Source organism: Myzus persicae, unplaced genomic scaffold (assembly GCF_001856785.1).
Source record: "Myzus persicae strain clone G006 unplaced genomic scaffold, MPER_G0061.0, whole genome shotgun sequence".
NCBI classification, from domain to species: domain Eukaryota; kingdom Metazoa; phylum Arthropoda; class Insecta; order Hemiptera; family Aphididae; genus Myzus; species Myzus persicae.
The window spans coordinates 372,044-392,069 of NW_019100969.1; the positions used below are offsets into that span (position 1 = coordinate 372,044).

The following is a 20,026-nucleotide window of genomic DNA, read 5'->3' on the forward strand; positions in this document are numbered from 1 at the left end:
TGAACTTCCTAAAAGCACATGGGATACCAATACATAACTCAATTTATGCAGCTGAATATCTAGCTCTATTGAAACAGAGTTAGCTTAATCCAAACATAACCAATACACAACCATACTGAGTCACTCGGTGCTCTCAAAAACATAGACAAACCCCAAAAAAACCACCACATACGCACTCAAGTAATAATATACTATTTAAAACCAAAAAAGAAATTACATTCATCTGAGTATCTGAACACAATAATATTACTGAAAACGAAATAGCAGACAGTATAGCAAAAAATGGCAACCAAAGAATCTACAGCTGATTTTTGGAACTCACTTTGACAAAAAACACCTAATAAATATAAAGCAACGAAGATGTCAACAAGAGTGGAGACTAATAAAAAACAAATATCTGAGAGAAATTAAATCAACCGCCCTCCCATGGGTTAGGGTACTTAACCTAACCCTCTCCCGCGCAAACATCAAACCATAATCAACAGATTAAGAATTGGCCCCTAAATTTCATTCACGAACATCTAATGAACAAAAAGGAACAACGTAAATGGCACCTCGTGTAACACCACTTAACTACTGTTAAACACCTATAACAGATTGCCTCCTGACAGAAAACTCCAGAGACAAACTAATGCTCTCCTACAATCTATGTGAAGTACCGACACAGAAAGAACATCGACTCTTCTGGAACTCCTCAAAGAAACGAACCTATTTCAGAAAATATAATAAGAAAAGATAGATTATATCACATGCATTTTCAATTACTTAATCCTTAATGTATGATTTTAAGATAATTTGTATACAATTTGAGTAAAAATATGTATTTTAGAAGTTATAAAAAGTGATGTGTTTCTTCAAAAAATGGCAAAAACTCTGGTAATTGAGGTGAATTTTTAAATTAAAAAAAAAAAATCCAGAGATATAAAATTTAATAACTACTTAAACAATACCTATTTTGAAAATATTGAAAGCATATAAAATACTGAAATATAATATAAACGATATTACCAAAAAAAAATACTAAATACTTTCTAAAATAATTGTTACAAAAATAGTCAAATGTAAACGGTGGAATTGAACTATAAATATTACTCGAACAACTATATTATAGGTATTATTACAGATTTTTAATAATCATTCAAGTTCAGTAAAATTATTAAATTTTTAGTCAGGAAACCGATAATGTACAATCCTTGCATTCATAATTAATATTTAATTGTATCCAATGACTTCGAAATACATTCATTTTCCAATTTTTATTTAAAACACTACTTATGTAATGTCCATTTATGTATACTGCAGCTGAACCATAGCTTTAGCATGTGATTCATTATAATAAAGTTTTTCGATACATTTTAAGTACACAAAAAGAATTGCAAATGCTACAGTCACGATAAATTGACTGTGAAACACTTGACCAAACACGCTACAAATAAGGATAGTTTTTAAGAGTGCCAATTTCCATTTTTTTCTTATAGATGAGTAGATAACCCAGTGTGATATGTTGATATGAATGTGTACCATTATAATATTGCTCAAAAACTATAAAAGACCAAATGCTGGGACCTAAAATGAGAGACATTCAGATTTCAGACAAGTTGCAACAGTCTTTCAAATTACAGAACTTATCATTTTTTAACTACTAAAAACATTTTTAGATATAAATTAAAAATATAGAGTTAAGAATAATTTGATTCGTAATAGCGCGTGAGCCATATATTGAAAAAATGTTATGACAATCTGGTTAAATAAATTTTAGACTTTTCATGACTTCTATATTATAATTATTTTATTGGGTGCTAAACGATTAAATGTAGTATGTTTGATCTAAGATTGAACAAATCATTTCCGACTTTCGTGACGAGTTGCATACAAATATATAAATTGTATTAGTTAAGACATAATATGTTAAAATATGATAATATTCTGTAAAATAATAAAATATTCATTAAATGTGTACTTAAAATGATTAAAGTTAGTAATTTTAGTCAGTTAATTGTTAAGTGCATTACTATTATATTTTTTTTTTAATGTCTTTCTGTAGTAAAGTTGTAAATATAGCCATATAGGTACTTACAATAAATCAATATTGATCCAGTAACGTAACCCACAGTACGTATAAATTGTCACGATTAAAATTAAATAATTTGTTCATGAATATGTAGTAGGTTACTAAATACTAACCTAACCTACCAAAAGTAGTGCGTACTTAAAAATTATTGAAATACATTTTTTACTGCACGGTTTGAAGTTTTATATAGTATTGAAATAATACACCTATCTAAAAACCGATTATTGAAAAAATTGTTTTTAATCTCATTAAAAAAAAAAAACCATTAATGTAATTAAGATTATTTTGATATCCAAATATTTTCAGCTACCTATCACAAACTTCAATTTAAAAACAAAATAATATCTAAAATAAGTTTATTTATTTTTATTTTATAAAACTACTGAATACCATAAAGGTTATGCGTAATAACATAATAACGTACATTCATACAATTATATTTGTTAATTTAACTGTATGATTTTAATTTTACCGTCACAATATTATATTATTCAATTTTTTATGAATATGGTTTTCAATAATTTTACTTTTAAATTTTTTTAGTAATATTTTATACAATATTCCATACGTTATGTCACATTATACACTAACATAATATATAAAAATAAATAAAAATAAATAAACTATACCATAAAAAAAAAAAAAAAATCTATTCACGGAAATAAATACCGTATATCCGAGTTAGAGGTAAAGTTAATAATATGTCTTGTTATTAGAATGTATAGTGCATTTTTCAGTGGAAGAAATATTATTTCAGCACATATAATCCATGGTAAATCAATAAAAAATCAGTTAGTCCTTCAATATACAAATTAATTAGGAATATAAATATCAACATATAGTTAGAGACATGTAAGTTGTACAGATGGGTATAAGTACTCAAAAATATGAAAGACAAAAACACAGCTATAATTGACCTAAACTATAATTTAAGCTGCCTATATTAGCATTCTATTAAATACATACAAACAAATATTTCGAAGTGTTATTAACTATTATTGTTCTTCGATTTTAAATGAATAAAGGTATATACATAAAGTATATATAATATATAGTATACACTTAGTTTTACTGTGAAGTTTTTATTTTTGGTAGACATTACTTTTAGGTGGAATAATTCACCAACTATTTTAAATCTTTCGATTAGAAATTACATTTAATAGATGTTCACATTTAAAGCACGATTTCGTATTTTCTAAGCATTTTTTTAACTGTAATAAAAATAATCAGCAACTATCAAATGTCAAAAGAATTTTCAGTTCAACACAGAATTGTTTTTCTTATAAATTCTATGATTTATAATAATTGCTTTAATATTTCTAATCAACCGGAATAAATTATGTGCTACTCATCTACACATCTACTAATTGTTGATTTTCAGGCTAAATATTATAACTTTTGAGTCAGTTAATCTGCTCAACAGCGAGTAATTAATTTCCGAAAACAATTTACTATTTTCACATTCTGCCTTGACAAAAAAACTGTTACTACAGTATCAGTATTATAATTACAGTAATTAAATTAACTTTTTGTCACAACGGAACTGTTATAAAAATTGTATATTTTTTACAGATAATGATGCCTGTTAACCTGTAACAAATGGCACAATTTTGATATTAAAAATTTAATATTTTTAAACCGTGTAAAATTATTTAAACAAACGATTGGTGTAGGAACATTAAACAATACCATGTGCGTGTAATTGTACCTATACAAAAAAGATATAATATTTTATTTATATAAACATAGAATTAATAATATATCATATATTTGAATGTGTTTATTTATTTAGAACTATACACCCACTAAGCTAGTTATGTCACGTATACTCAATTCTGGTTTTTGAATTTTAACCACATTCGTCTTGATTTAAATTTAACAAAAGGCGTCTAATTAAAAAACATGTCACAACAACCGTTAAGTAATAATTGTACTATTAAGTAAATGTACTATTTTTTAAATTGAAAAGCTATAATACTGTCGTTTTTTGAAAAGTGATTTCAAGTAAAACGCCCTTTGCTTGTAAAACCACAACATTTGTCAGGCAATTTTTTTTCATATTATTCTAGTTTATTTCTCTGTACATCGGACAACTACTAAGAACATCAAAACTGTTTGACATAAACTCGGTTTTAAAAAAAAAATTCCGATGATTTTTACATATTTTTAAAGATCGTATTTGTAATATATTGAGTGTTACTAACTGTCTCTTTGTATACTGCCATCATAAGTGTTCAAAGCAAAATAAGATAATAATGAAAAATCCTGAATTCACCAACAATAACTGAGAATCTGAAATATAGTAAATGGTGAACTAATAAAGTATTGGACAAAGTCCATACCTAGTTACTTTATGATAACAATATCGAGTAAAGTTATTTGGATTCGTAGTCGTTTTGGCTCAGCGTTACATATATAACTATATTATATCAGCTACTAGCCAGACGAAACTATTCTAGTTTTGTAAGCACATGTTTGCTAGTTACCTAACTGATAATAGTCTGAAATTTAGATATATAGTATATATTTATACATTAGTTGATTTGATTTTCAAAATATATTTTATGTTTTTTATACTAATATGATAATATGAGTTAGCATTGATATAAACGTTCACCGAGGTAAAATATTTGTCTTAAACGAATTTAGTCGACTTATATTTACCCGGAGTTGTTGTTTTAAAGGTGTTCGTTTTATAGACAATGTAGATACGAGGGATTTGAAGTTTACTAAGAGATTAAAGCAGATATCTTTAGGTAGTTCAAAACTTTAGGCTGACATATCATTAAAGCTATTAACACTATATAATACACTTCTTTCCTCCTATTTTATCTGTATAACACCTTTGGATGTTATTACTTATTACTTATTAGTTTCCACTAAAACCTGATATTTTTCTTATCTTATCCCTTTTGTGGCTATATATTCAATTTTATCTTATAACTTTCTGTAACTGTGATTATAATATTATGCATTTTATTTGCACGCTAAAATATTATAGTTATAATTAATCCTTGACAATAAAAAAATAATTTTCCTAAATTAAAATAGTAGAAATCATAAACCAAAATTGATGATTTTTTTATTGATTTAAAATAATCAAAGCACTGGAAATATAGTCTTATTTTAAAGTGCAAATACTACCGTTGAACTAATTTTCCTATAAATCAATTATAAAATAAAATAAATTAAAAAGCTTAAGTCATGTATATGGCATTATATTTTAGATAAATGCCTTATTTTTTGATTCTTATAATACATATTATAATTATTGAATGATGGTATTAAAATGCTAATCAATATTGGTTTTTTTGTTTTATAGATTAATGTCAAGTAAACATAACAATAAATGTAAGCAATGTGGCACAAAAAAAGGTAATATATTTTCATATAGATAAATAACCTAAAAAAATGTGTCAGAAATATTTCCTTTGTTGTCTTTTTTTATTATTGTTATTTTTTTATTTAATTTTTTTGTTAACATACACTGGAAAATAAAAATCGTAAATTCCGTGTTAAAAAAAGTACCTATACTATATTTCTTGAAAAAATAAAAATTACGTTCGAGGTTTTTGAAAAATTGTTGGCGCAGGTTCAAAATGTCAAATACGTTCTGTAGACAAAATCGATATGGCTCTGCCCAGCCAAAGAAAAAAATAAAAGTAAAAAACGTATACTTCATCTGACAACCCTATTGTTAAGATTTTCTAAAAAAAATGTAACTCTTGATTTTTATTTCATTTTTATTATTTCTTTAATAATTCCTATAAATACTGTTTCTGTAAAGTTTAGACAATAATCGCTTTTGAAGTTGCCGTGTCAGTCCCCAGACAGTAACTCATCATTCCAACAACGGTTTCACTGATATTCCCATTAGACACTAACAATATAGATATATTTTGCTAATTACTTTTTAGTTTATTGCACTACCTTTACTCATACCTAATTCACAAAAAATAAAAAAAATGTATATCATAATAAAGTTCACATTTAACTAAAAATTATTACAAATATTTAGTACAAAAATATATATAAAATAATATTTAATGATTCTATGTTTTAACTATTCTAATGATAAGCTAGGCGTACGAAGTAACACGTGCGAGGTCGTCTGAATATAATTTTTACTTCACGTGTAATTCACAATCAACTGCCTAATTATTAAGTGTTTAATAAGTTTAAAATTAAAATGTGTTTTAATAAGAACGTTTAAAAATCGATACAATATCCTTCACATGTCCGTGAAATAATAAATTATATGAAATAGTTTTAAATAAATTCAAAGCCGTAAAAATAACTAATCAAATACATTTGAGTCACAATAACTATTTATGAATAATAGTTAGATTGTTATTCAATTAGTTGACATTAAAAAAAATCATATTGATTAGAAATGTAACGAAAGTCATAATAGAATTTAATCAAAGTTATTGGTGTTCATTTACATACTGAAACATTAATAATGTATATCATAAATACATTTTGAATTTAAATGCTGAAGTATTATCATGCTATTTCCTTTCAACCACAACCACAGTTAAAATATAACATATTATACAAAATAAATATTTAGAAATCTGCAACCTTACATAAAATACGTACTCACATCTATTTGTAAAAATTTGTATACGTAAACCACTTAGGTATCGTATTTTTACTCGTCTTTTACATGCTTTTATGGTACATCATTGCAACACACAGCTCTTTCTCTCTTTCTCGTGACTCAGTATTCCAATGTATTACATAGGTATAGATTTACTTCAAATTTTATTTTGTTCTTCTTGTAGGCCCCAAAGCAAACATTATCAAAGATTATAATACGTTCAATAGAATATAACCGCCTTATGTAGTTTTTACTACAACCATGTCTATAAAACCGTAAGATAATATTTAAAAATTCAAAACTAAATAAAACTAAAAATTATAAAAAAAATTTAATTACTTATATGATATAGTGGTGCCTGAGTGTAGGGCACTTGAATCGTTTTGACAACATATAATATACAAGTAAGTGTAGTAGAATAACTAATCATATTTTTGAAGTTATATATTATTCAAATCATTCACTTATCGCAAATGTATTATACGAAATATTTAATACGCATCTCATATTAAAGTGTAACTATGCAGTATGCATGATGGCTAGTTTTAATCGAAACAATTTAAATGTGTTATCAACTATATTAATTTTTTCTATTTAAAAAAAACAGTCTTACATACATCTATATTTTGCCAAATATTCTGATGTTTTAAAGAGAAAATAGATATTTATAGATGTTTGATGTGAAATTCTGTTTAATATTCATACCATATTTTTAATAAGACAATAGTATATGAATTAAATTCCAATTCTCACGAGGGACGAAAGAATTGACAATCGTCTTTCGAAAGGCACTTTCCTCACTAAAATGAAATGCACTATTTTTTTTTTTTACTGTATCTACATTCTAATTTCAAGAGCAACATTATTATTTTTGATTTGAAATAAATAATAAATAAGCGATTAAGTCCGTAATATTATATTATTAAATATAGGTTGTATTTTTTCAGCTTATTATTAATTACATACAGTAATATAAATAACAATTTATGATTATTACTCAAAGTGTAAATAATAAATTGTCGATTGTATATTTAAATCAATTGAATAACTGAATAATTGTATGTTGATGTAATAAACCCAAGTTATACATCTTCCATAATACTATAAACTACTTCAACAGTTATTTCGGTTCTAATATAAATTAAATCACACAACAAAATAAAATTTAAGTACGTTTGTTGTAAGTAAATAGTAATTGAATTTGGAAAATATACTCAATATACACTTTTTTGTATATTGAGTCTACTGAACAGTTACCTAAATAGTTCTTCTCATAATATCAATAGTCCATATGAGATCAAAATATTGTCATTAATCTTTATTATTTATTTTTTTAAGTTGATTATTACTATATCGGGATCATTATATTTCTTGCTGATAAAAACTTATTTCAAATACCCATATTTTAGGAGCAATTAATTATAGACTTGAATTTCTAAAGAACATTCAAATAAGCCATAATCAATGAAAACTTTATAGTATCTTATATTAAAATAATCAATCTAAACTAAAGAGAATTAATTTTTTCCAGTATCTGCTGAATAGTAATAATTGTTATACATGCCATTGTAATGTTATGTTATATTGAATTCATGATAAATAATTGCCTACGAAAAATAGTTCTGAACGAAGATGTTCTGTCATCCTAGCATACTTCTTTAAATAATCAAAATATTTAATAATCAAAAAAAAATTGAAAATATCATATGGCTATAAATAGAGTAACTTTCAGGTGACCTTTTTTTTTGTTAGAGGTAGAAAAACTTGTTGAGAATATTGAGAATATTCTATTAAAATTTCTTACGTTAATTATGAAAAGAAAAACTTTTTGATGAATTTCGCACTGAAAATTAATTTACAAAATTAGAAAAATTTCTCACGACTATAAATATATAATATTACGAAAAGAATGAAAATATTTTGGAAATTTCATCATACATATATGGAAAATGAAAATAAAAATATTAATGACATTTTCAAGTATCTAATTTTATTATTTTTTGAATTACAACAAAATATCAATATCGATTAGTTGGGATTCGTTAATTTAGGAACCACTAAATATTAAATATCTTAAATATTTTAAATTCAAACGCTCATAAAAAATTAATTTTACTTTAAGGTAAACATTTTCTTGTTGTTAAAGGTGAATTTGCTATGGAGGATTGTCTATTAAAAGGTCAAAATCTTTTAAAAATGTAACCATAATAAAATATAAAATATAAATAGTTGCTGAAAATTTCAAATTTCTATGGTTATTGGTTTTTGAGTTACATCAAAAAACTAAAATATTGTATAATTGTTTTCAATTTTGTTTTGTTATAACTTATAAAAATGATAGGTATTAGGAGTATTTTTAGAACCCCAAATTTTGATGACACACAAAAAAATACAAATCATTGTAAATACAATACATTCATTCACTACGTTCGCTCGAAATTTTAAAAAAAATACTTATATTTAGTATTTTTAGTAACTTTATTTGATTGGAAATTAGAATACAAATTAGTTTTTAGATCAAATCTCTACTTTTTAATTATTTATATTAAATTATTAACACCATACAATCCGATACCCATTCATAGGTCGATATACTAGTTGTATAGTATTATAAAAGTATTTAGTAGTTTTGTTAATTTTTACTAAAACATGGTAATTGCTATTTTTAGTAAACAGTTATAAAAAATAACTTATATTTATTTTGTTATTTGAATTGTTTAAGGTCATTAATAACGCATATTACATTTTTACAAATCGCATACAATAAGTTACCAAATATTTTTATTTATCTTAGCTGATGATACATAAATAAAGTTTATTTGTGATTAAAATCTCAAAAGTTTATGTTAATTATTTATTATTCTTTGAATCGAATTTTTGTGTTTCATGTTATACCAATTTCTTGTTATTAAAAACAAAATAAAAACTGACAAACATTTATAAATAGGTCGTTATCACAAATGTTTAGCATCTATACATTTTGTTGATGGAATAAAATATTTAATCTATTCTTTTATTCCTGAGATAGAAGATAAAATATTTTAAAACGTCTTGATATAAAAAAAATTATTTGAATGTATTAGTTTAACTATAATATTATTCGAAACACGAATTTAAAAATATACGAAAAAATAAGTAATAATAACAACCTTATTTGAAATGTTCAAGAAGGTTCTTATTTTAATATATTATATGCATTCATATAATAATATTTATTTTTTATTTTTAACTTTTTTTCAATAGATATTTTGATTCCGATATGAATTGAATACATTTTAAGCTTTAGTTAAAATATTAGTTTGTTATGTAAAAAATTATACTTTGGCAATACTAATCAGTTGTTCGCCCTGTTTACCTCAGCTGTATAACATATTTCAGTTATGAAAAAATTGACTGTATTATATTATACAAATTACTTATACATATTACTCATAAAACAATAAATTCAAATAATTATCAACATTTGTTTATTTTGTTTTCCGATAACACGAGAATAATATAAGCCTACTGTAAGTGAAAAAAATGATATAGGATTTTTTCCCGATTAAAGTAAGTGTTTTACAACTCAATTGGTAAAAAATAACCACATTTTAAAATAAATGCTCCTATATAATATATTATATATATGATTTTCGTTCCCACAAACGCCCTCAAGCCATTATTTTTGGTTTTTGAAAGTTAAACACATATATCTATTTTTGAAGTATTATTTGTACAATCAATTTTCGGCTCAAGTTCACATTAAAACCAACTAGAAATGTTCTGGAGTATAGCTGTATGGTTCATCGCCATCCATTGTCCGAACGGAGTGAGTAGTACTTCCGATTAAGTGTCTCGTTATATTACGAAGAAAAACGGTGCTCGAACGTGTATGACCGCCAAACAACGCGAAATGGAATCACACACTACAATTACAATTCTCGAGGCACATGCATCAGACAATTCGTCGTCGCATCGTTGTCTCTTATTGTTCAATACTAAACTCCCACTTTTCTTTTGGACAAATATCGAATATCACAATTGGAAGTTTCGTATGATATATAATACGTTCAAACTATATCAATTGGCTCACTCAGTGTATAGTGAGACCAGTACGAGTCAGCGTCGTTGAAAAAAAGTAGTTTTTCAAAGTTTTCGATGAAGTTCTATGCACACAAATGGCTTTATGGCGAACAAGTTTAATGTTGAATGGTTTTTCCAAACGTATTTTCGCGAATTGTTAGGTTTCTATCATATAAACATATTATCATGGGCCTGTTATATTTTTCTCGGCTATTAATGTAAAAGTAGACATGAGAAAATGTATTATAATGGGGAAAACTAAATTGGTGAATCCATTTAATTTAGATTTTTGTTTATATGTGAAGCCGTGTTCAGCTGGATCGTTTTTTGTCCTCAGAATTAATCGTCACACCTGAGGTTTTTTATGCATATTATACATAGGTTGGTATACCCGATTGATCAATATTATTATTATACGGTCCATGCGAGATTTTAATTATATTTAGAAGTAATAATTAAAGTATAAAATAAGGATTTTAAGAATTACTTAGGTACTGTCAGTAATTATGATAGGTATTCGAAAACATTATCATCGAAAATTTCACAAAATTGTCCACTATAATTTTGTGGTGCTTTGTTACTGCTAAACTTGTTATAATGATGACTATGCAAGTAGAAAGTCACGTCCTTAGATTATTATCTGGTGATACGTTTTAATATCTCAAAGTCATACCTCGAACAATGCAAATCTCCTTGAAGAACTGTTTAAACTTGAAACCCATATAACAAAATAATTAAACTTTATGCGAAAGGTGTACGTAAATCGATGTAAATATACTTTATTGAATAATGCATTTCCATTTTGATAATTGAGTATTAATTCGGGTCGTGTTCAGGTGAAATGTGTTTCTAAGTCAACGGCTTTAATAGGTTTGCGGCCACTAAGGCATAATTCAACACTAGCTGGTTATTACAACTGAAGACTCTTCGCTGTGGAATGGTGACAGTCCGTTTAATCTCACCATTATTATGGTCTGTCAAATGACTCCATAAAATATTAGGTTCTATGTATTATCTTGTTTTAAAAATTATGTTATATTTATTTCATTTATGACTTATTTCTGCTCAACAAATTTTCTATAAAATAGAAACACATGTTCATTTTTCATTTCTCAAATGGATACTCACGATATGCAGTACCTACATATATTACATAATATCTTGAAACTTCATAAAGATTAATACGCATATCTAATGAAGTTAAGTAAAGATTTTAACAATAATGTACAAGTTTGTGAAATTATTGGAAGATTTCCCTATCATGTATGTGCAAGAAGTTATTTTATTATAAGTTTAAATGATTGGTTAAAAATGTCCTTAGTGTCCTGAAGTCATCCTATATTTTCTCTATGTGTATGTATTCCAGACGATGACTGAATGACTCTTGCATAGAAAGTATTTTGAGCTCAGTTTTTCTTTGTAATATAACGTACTACGAAGAAAAGCGGCACTCGAAAGTATTTTGAAATGATATTATTATCACTAAATAACCCTGACTATTTCCATTTTTAACATTTATTGTTGCCAGTGACCCAATTATTTCTTAACTTTGTTACATTATAAGTTACCGTAGATTACACCTCAACACTTGAAGTCCAATATTAAATATGTTTGGTTACAGACATCTTACATCTTACTTCATTTGCGAATTTTTTTTTATTTCAAAACATTCAAAAAACAGTAGGTATTCATTTTCATATTATTATATTGTTTAAATCACTCGACAAAGGTTTCACTTAAATAAGCGCATTTATATTCAAATACCTATAGCATATGACTAAAGTGAATCAGGAAAACTACGAAATGAGTTCATGCTAAAAATAGTTGGTAACGAAATCATCATTTTCAATTCCATATATAATTTGAGGTTTTCAAGTAACAAAAATCCATTCCGGGGGTATTTTATTTCTATATAATTTATCGTATCAAATACTTAATAATAATATTTAAAAAAATGATTTAATAATTTCAAACTTTTTTTTTAAGTACCTACCACTGTTATACGAAGCACTTCGCCTAGAGCCTAGGGCATTGGTTCTCAACCAATGTGCCGTGGCACACTACTGGGCCGTGAGATCGACTAGATGTTCCGCCTAAAATATCATACATGTATAGGCTCGTTGCTATATTTATTGCCTTCGGTGAAGTTTCCAAAGTTGTTGTGGTTGTCAAGTGTGTGCCGTGAACCAAAATGGTTGAGAACCACTGGCCTAGGGCCTTCTCCTCAAATTAATTTCGAACTTGAAGTAAGCCGGGCACTTAATTTTAAATTAAAGAATAAATACACATATTTATCTATTGTTCATACTTAAGTTTCATTTTATATTTTCAATTTTATGTTTAATGGTAGCGGTAAATTATATTGTAAAACATAATCAAATTACGGTAGGCGGATCGAAAGTGATTTATGTCAACTATGTAGAATAAAATATACATGCATAATAAGTATACTGTGTTATGTTTGTATGATATTAATATAATGCTTTTATTATTATCGATCACTATAAATTAAAATAAACTATAAAATAAATATATTCCAATAGTAACATATAAATAATGTTTGATGACTGAAAAAAATAAAATAAAAATAATCATTTTTTTTATTTTATACGTCTACTTAAGATAAATATGTATATTTTTTAATTGATTCAATTATTTTGGTAGTAAATAAAATAAGACTATTTAAATACACAATCATTTGTTTTTTTGGTAACCTTCATCATTATATGGATAGATAAAGGCATAGAAGGAAGGTGCATTACCATCAAAAAGGGATAGGTGGAAAGCGGTTCCCAAGTACGTGGCCCTTTTAATAGCATTTGTGAAAGGGGTGGCACTACCTGCCTTATTCCGTGTTAACCCTACGATGGATGAACAGAGAGAGGAGGTAATAAAGATGAATTGTGCGTTACAAAACGTTGCATGGTGATGGCAGGGAAAGTGGACAATGATAGAAAGAGACTCGTTGGTATACCACACCCGGTAACGTGTCCCAGGCGGGCCGTTGTACTCGTACACGAATGCCAAGAATGTTAAATACCCCTCCAACCGGCTACCACACCAAATCCTTCTAACAAAATGGGCTGTCAAGGGAATATAAAATTTAAAACAATTCCCATTATGACAATCGAAATGCAATTGATTATAGGTAGATCATTAATTTTAAACATTTAAAATTTAGTACGACGAATACAAAAATAATATGAAATGATGAAATCATCTTAATTATAATTTCTTTACTACTCTAGTCTCAAATTATATTATATTGAATATTTTTGAAATATTTTAATATGTTTGATGATAAATATACATAATATATTGCCATGTTCAACGTAAACCTTCATTATTTCTATTTTTAAACGTTCAAATTTTTAAACATTAACGATTGGTACAATTTAAAATGTAAATTGTATTGGTTTTACAAATATGCATACAGTTAATAGATCATAAAATAAATACATAAATATTTTTATATTAAAGTAGCTACAGTTATATAATCTGGTATAAATTAAGAAAATTAGTATTCTGGGAAAGCTTAGAAGAAATAATAATAATACACTTAAATACTTAATTATGTTCATAATACCCAAGAAAAATGTATTATCTTTTCGTTTTAAGTATTACAGTTCTCAAAGAAATGTTATACCTTTGTGTCTGCACCTCAAAGTGTTTCTATAATAGAAGGTTGAGAATTGCATGTTTTGTGAAATCTTGTACAAAGGAAACGTGTTAAATTAATTCGTTAATTATATTCATAGTTACAATATGAACTATTCTTACATCAACTATTTACGTTTCTTTATTGCCAACATATTGATATCAAACTTTCAACACAATATCAACCCTAACTTATAATTTATATTCACAATTATTGTTTTCGTTATTTTGATTTTTATACAACACCTATAATTTGTAAGTACTTATATCATATATATGTTTCAGTTCCTATATAAGCATATTGCTAGTCAACTATAATATCTAATAAAACTACATGCATAGTATACAACAAAGTATTACCTGTATTTCTCAATTGACTGTATATCTGAAATATAAATAAATTAACAATAAATTAATAAAATAATACAAATATAATTAACTATGATTTAAAGCTTGAATATATAATATAAAAAAAAGATTAAACTATATTATTTGTAGCGATCATGATTAATTAACTTTATTTCACAAACTTGATATCACAGGTTAATTAGAATTATATAACAATATTATTGAAACTTTCCAAATTCAACCTCGTCGATATAATATACATACATACTACGAATCTCTGAAGGTATTCGAATATTTGTTTTAATAATACTTTATTACACTTAGAAATTTAAAATTTAACTAATATTAGAAGAAACGTAAACTTCAATATTTAACATTTGTATTTGCATCACACCATTAAGAATAAAAATTTGTTTATTTTTTTCAAATCATTGTTTTATGATCAAATCTCAAAATATTATATAATTGTTGCATAACAAAATATATTTATTCAAATTTTAGATATTATCTCATTTTTATTCACGGATTAGGACACGCAAGAAATACATTATTATAATATTATCTAGGTACTGAGTATAATTGATTTAACCAGTAATCCCAATTCTCATCTTTATATGGCAAAATAGTTCAATAATACATATATTACGTACCTATATTACAAAATTATGTATATTGTATTAATATTGATTTTATGTATATGACATAAATAAACATTTTTGAGTAAAATTAAACACACAATATTTAATTAATCTTAAGTGTGACACAAAGAAAACATTTAAATTATACTTGACATTATATTTACCTAAGCTAATGAAGTAATTAAAACTACTTATTATAGTTATTGTAGTTGGACGGTGAGTCTTAAACTTTCGTCGCTTTGGTCATTTCATTGTACATTTATAATTCAAAGCGGAGTAAAAGGATAATGTAAATGTATAGTTGTAAGTCGTATTTTCAATTATGAGTTTTTGGGTAATAAAAATTTCGAATTATTTTATGCATCAACTTTTCTATATTGAAATTGAACGTCATGTATTGTACTTTAGTATCGACTTTTATAATATGATCAAATCAAAAAACCGAAACAACTGCAATGCCCCGTTCATTGCATAACAGATAGTAAAAAAAAGTAGGTGTATAGTATAGTATGTTTTGTTAATGCAATAATAAATCATGGCATAGTCTTAACCTCTCTGGCCGGAGTTTGATCGGTTAAAACCACGATGCTGAATTTTATCTTAAATAACTCTGTAATTACCGATCAATATTTTTCTTACACTTCAAAACTGCACTACTTTTTGATAACATTAAAATCTATCTTTAAAAAAATAAATAGGTTTGATATTTTAAGGTTGTTATATGTGACATTATTGATCAGTTATTCAAATCAACTCTCAAAAGTGTTTATTGAAAAATATGAAAATCAATTAATAAGACCTAAGCAAAATAAACTCCAATGTACCACGATTACAACAATTACAATGCATATTATATTATGTACATTTTTACATTAATAAATTTGAAATTAATGTAAATATTATTGAGAACAAAATGGAGCTCATATCCAATGTATATTTTACAATATTAGAACCAAACCTAACCTAAACAACTTTATTCAAATTTTCAAAAATTTTAGTTAAGATATTAAAACGTTCACTGCTACACGCATATTTCTAATCTGATGCCACACGCTGCGTATCTACGGATAACATACGCGGGACAATAATAGTATAAGAAAAAAGCGGTAAATAAAAAACCAACTGAAAAGAATTTTCTTTGAATACCTATGTTAGATTCAGAAATAATAAAGCAGTACCTCTATGGCCGAATTATTATAGGAGAGTATTTTTAATATGCATTGTGACGATCACGGATCGGCGGTGACCAGAAACCAACGCCGATCCGTGATCGGCAGTGGAGGCGAATGTGTTAATAAAACTTTCAGTTAAGACCGTAAAAAAAAATACTTAGTGTATGTTGTAAGTATACTACAGTTTTTTTTTTTAGTAGAGAAAGGGGGTAATAATGTTTGAAACATATATAATTATTAAAACACAAATTTTGAATAGGTCAAAATAAAAAAAATACTATAAATTATCAGTTATTTTTTTATTTATTGAGTATGCAATATGATACATTCACAATAACAAAAAGAGACAACTTGTACGTAAAAATGTAGAACCTAGCTACATCTGTACACCTGTCGTACAGATAAAATATTTTCACTTAATTATGAAACCGGATGGAGTAAGTACATCAATCTCCACATAAAAGTTAGTAAAAAAAATGTCCCATTCAGAAATTAGAAACCTAGGAAATATTTAACATCAATATCACTCCATCCTAACTTGCCATACGTGGAAAACCTTATTACACATGTCCAATCTAAAACCGTTCCCATTTTCAAAGTTATTACATTGAAGAGTTTTTTTAATTCAGTTGCATTCTGTACTTTTAGCAAATTTTGACCTTTGAAACCCTTAGGGGGTCTGTTATCCCATGGTTTTCAAACTTTTTGATTATGGTAAAGAAAAATAATCAGTGATCATTACTCGGAAAAACGCACAATAAAGCAACCGTAAACTCATTGAGATAGGTAATACATAACAAAATATATCTTTTCTAACAATAAAAATGTTTAAATATAACATATCCTTTAAATCTCATTGAAAATATTCAATATCTACATAATTGTATTGTAAACAATAAAAACATATGTATAATAAATTATACATTTTATTTTTAAAATTAAAATTTTAACTTAATAGGTACTGTTATTATATGAATAAAAATTATAAATTACAATATTAATTTAAGATATCATGCGTTTTATAACCACATGTTTTTTATTTTAAAGGGTTAAATACCCTCGGCAACATGGGTTAATAAATAATTTAATTAATTACATATATTATTGTCTACTTTGTCTAATTTCTCTTAATTGGTTTTAAATAATGGTTTGAAGTTGCAACATAACATTAATAGCCAGGGCCGTATTTAGGGGGGAGCAATAGGGACATTTGCCCCGGGCGGTAAAATATTGATCTATTTAGGGGGCGGCCGGGCCCCCAGCGGTAACTCGGTGCAGTATTGTATCAATAAATTTTTTTTTTTTTTGAAAAAATTTGTATTATGACTCGCCCCTTGTGAACTTTAAAGTACAACGATAACGGAAAAGTGCTAGCGCCTAGCATAAAATATAATTAATATTATTTTAACATAACCACAATCATGACTTAACCATAAAGAATTATAACTAAAAATGTGTTAAGAAAAATCAAAAAAGTAGATATATTTTTTGGTTGGGGAGGCATAAAATTGTGGTTGATTCAAGGCGTGAAAAAATGTAAGTACGGCCCTGTTAATAGCTCCCTATTAATATTGGTTATTTCTATTAATTATTATAGTTCCCGCCTCATTTGCGATAGTATATGGAAAAAAGGTATCTATATAGACTTGAAATGATACACACTTTAAGATGACAAATAAATCATAATTATCCAAACAATTTACTTCAACACTATGTAACACAAAAGAATTCATCTTTAAAATAATTGTATAAAAATAATTTTAATTGACAAGCATGATTCGATATCTATTCGATAAAGTAGTCTGACTATATTTCCTTTACATACACGTCATATACACATCAATTTAAATTGAAAACAACTTTGTTTTTCTTCTACATATATAATAAGTGTTCATCTTTTTTGTATATTATATATAATATAATATTCCTTTATAATATATTAATAAATGTGATAATGTATTAATGTAAAAAAATAATTGTATAAAACCCATAATATTGGAATCAAATTGGTATTCAGAGATATTTATTATTTTTTCTTCCTTAAAATGGTAAGATCAAAAGATCAAAACCATAGTGATTTTAATGCTTTAGTGAACCCAATCATAGCATAAAATAAAGCATCCACACAGAACATGATATAAATTACTTTTTGTAGTTTATTTAAACCTTTATATCAATAAATTGGTATATTTTTTATTCATATTAAAGAACCATTATGTCAGCAAACCTAATCCAATTTTTCTCAACATCATAAGATTATATTTATATGTATACCATACCTACAAATATTAAGATATGACTGAAAGATGAACAAAAAATATATACCAGCAATAATTAAAGCAAAAAGTGATTATGAGTTATATGCTGAAGGTGTAATGATAACTAAGAGCCGGTAATGTTTAATTGATTTTTTTATACTATATATTTTTAAATGTTGTTATATTTGATTGGACACAGTTGATATCATTGGTATACATTATAAAGTACCTAATATTGTTTCCAATTTTTCTCTTCAGAGATCCTAATCTTTTGTTCGTGTTAAAATAAATCAGAAACTGGATTATTTTTGGTCAAAATACTGGATTTGAACTACAAATCGTCTTAGATAAATAACAAGTAGAAATTATGCACATAAAATTAGATAATACTTTTTTATCTATTCTTAATATAATTTTATATAATTTTTACCTTCTTGCTGAAGTATAATTTATATTAAAATGTAAAAAGCCAAAAAGCCAAAAAGCCTAAAATTATTGTCAAATATGACATAACAAAATAAATAACTCGTAACTAATAAACTATAAATAACTCTATAAAGTATCAATCAGTTAGTAATTTTAGAGGTTTAATATCAAAATAATATCATTCTCACTCGTCTCATTCACTAATCAATATAATGTAAATTAAACATAACAAACTATGTTGAACAGAAACTGCATAGACTTGTCAAATAATACCATGACGTATTATAATATACTGCTTATCCTTTGGCTTCTGATAAGGTGATATGAAACGACTATCAAAAAATAATTTGCAGTGCCTCAAAAGGTAATATCACAATGAACAGTAAACCTACGAATATAGAATATTCATACATACTCCGATACTCGTGTGTTAATTGATAAAAAATTAGTTCTAAATATTTACAAATGGGAGATCAAGCGCTACTATTTTGTAGGTCTGTTTTTTATAATCACTTCGTAAATAAATTTGAAAGCCTTTTATCAGAGCGCTGGTTAACCAGTATTATATATTGAAACGTGCATATAACTAATGCAAACCTCAGTATTTTAAATGCCAAACAATAAACATTGTTTTGTTTATGCATTAAGAGGGAATTTTAATTGATATCAATAAACTTAAATACTTAACATTATTTTTTTATAGTTTTATATTTTATATTGTAAGAATAATTTGATAGAGTTGTGAACTTGTGAACTAACAAAGGCGCATGATGTAGGCAAAACACCAACAA

General features: G+C 26.0%; 1 protein-coding gene across 1 annotated transcript in view; it reads right to left on the reverse strand.

The window, feature by feature from the left end:
- LOC111027081 (octopamine receptor beta-2R-like) overlaps positions 1–20,026 on the reverse strand; it is a 177,111-nt gene that overhangs the window by 150,598 nt on the left and 6,487 nt on the right. Inside the window, exon 2 of the mRNA XM_022305298.1 lies at positions 14,754–14,778. The gene's annotated coding sequence lies outside the window, so the exon portion shown is untranslated. The remainder of the gene's footprint in view (positions 1–14,753; positions 14,779–20,026) is intronic.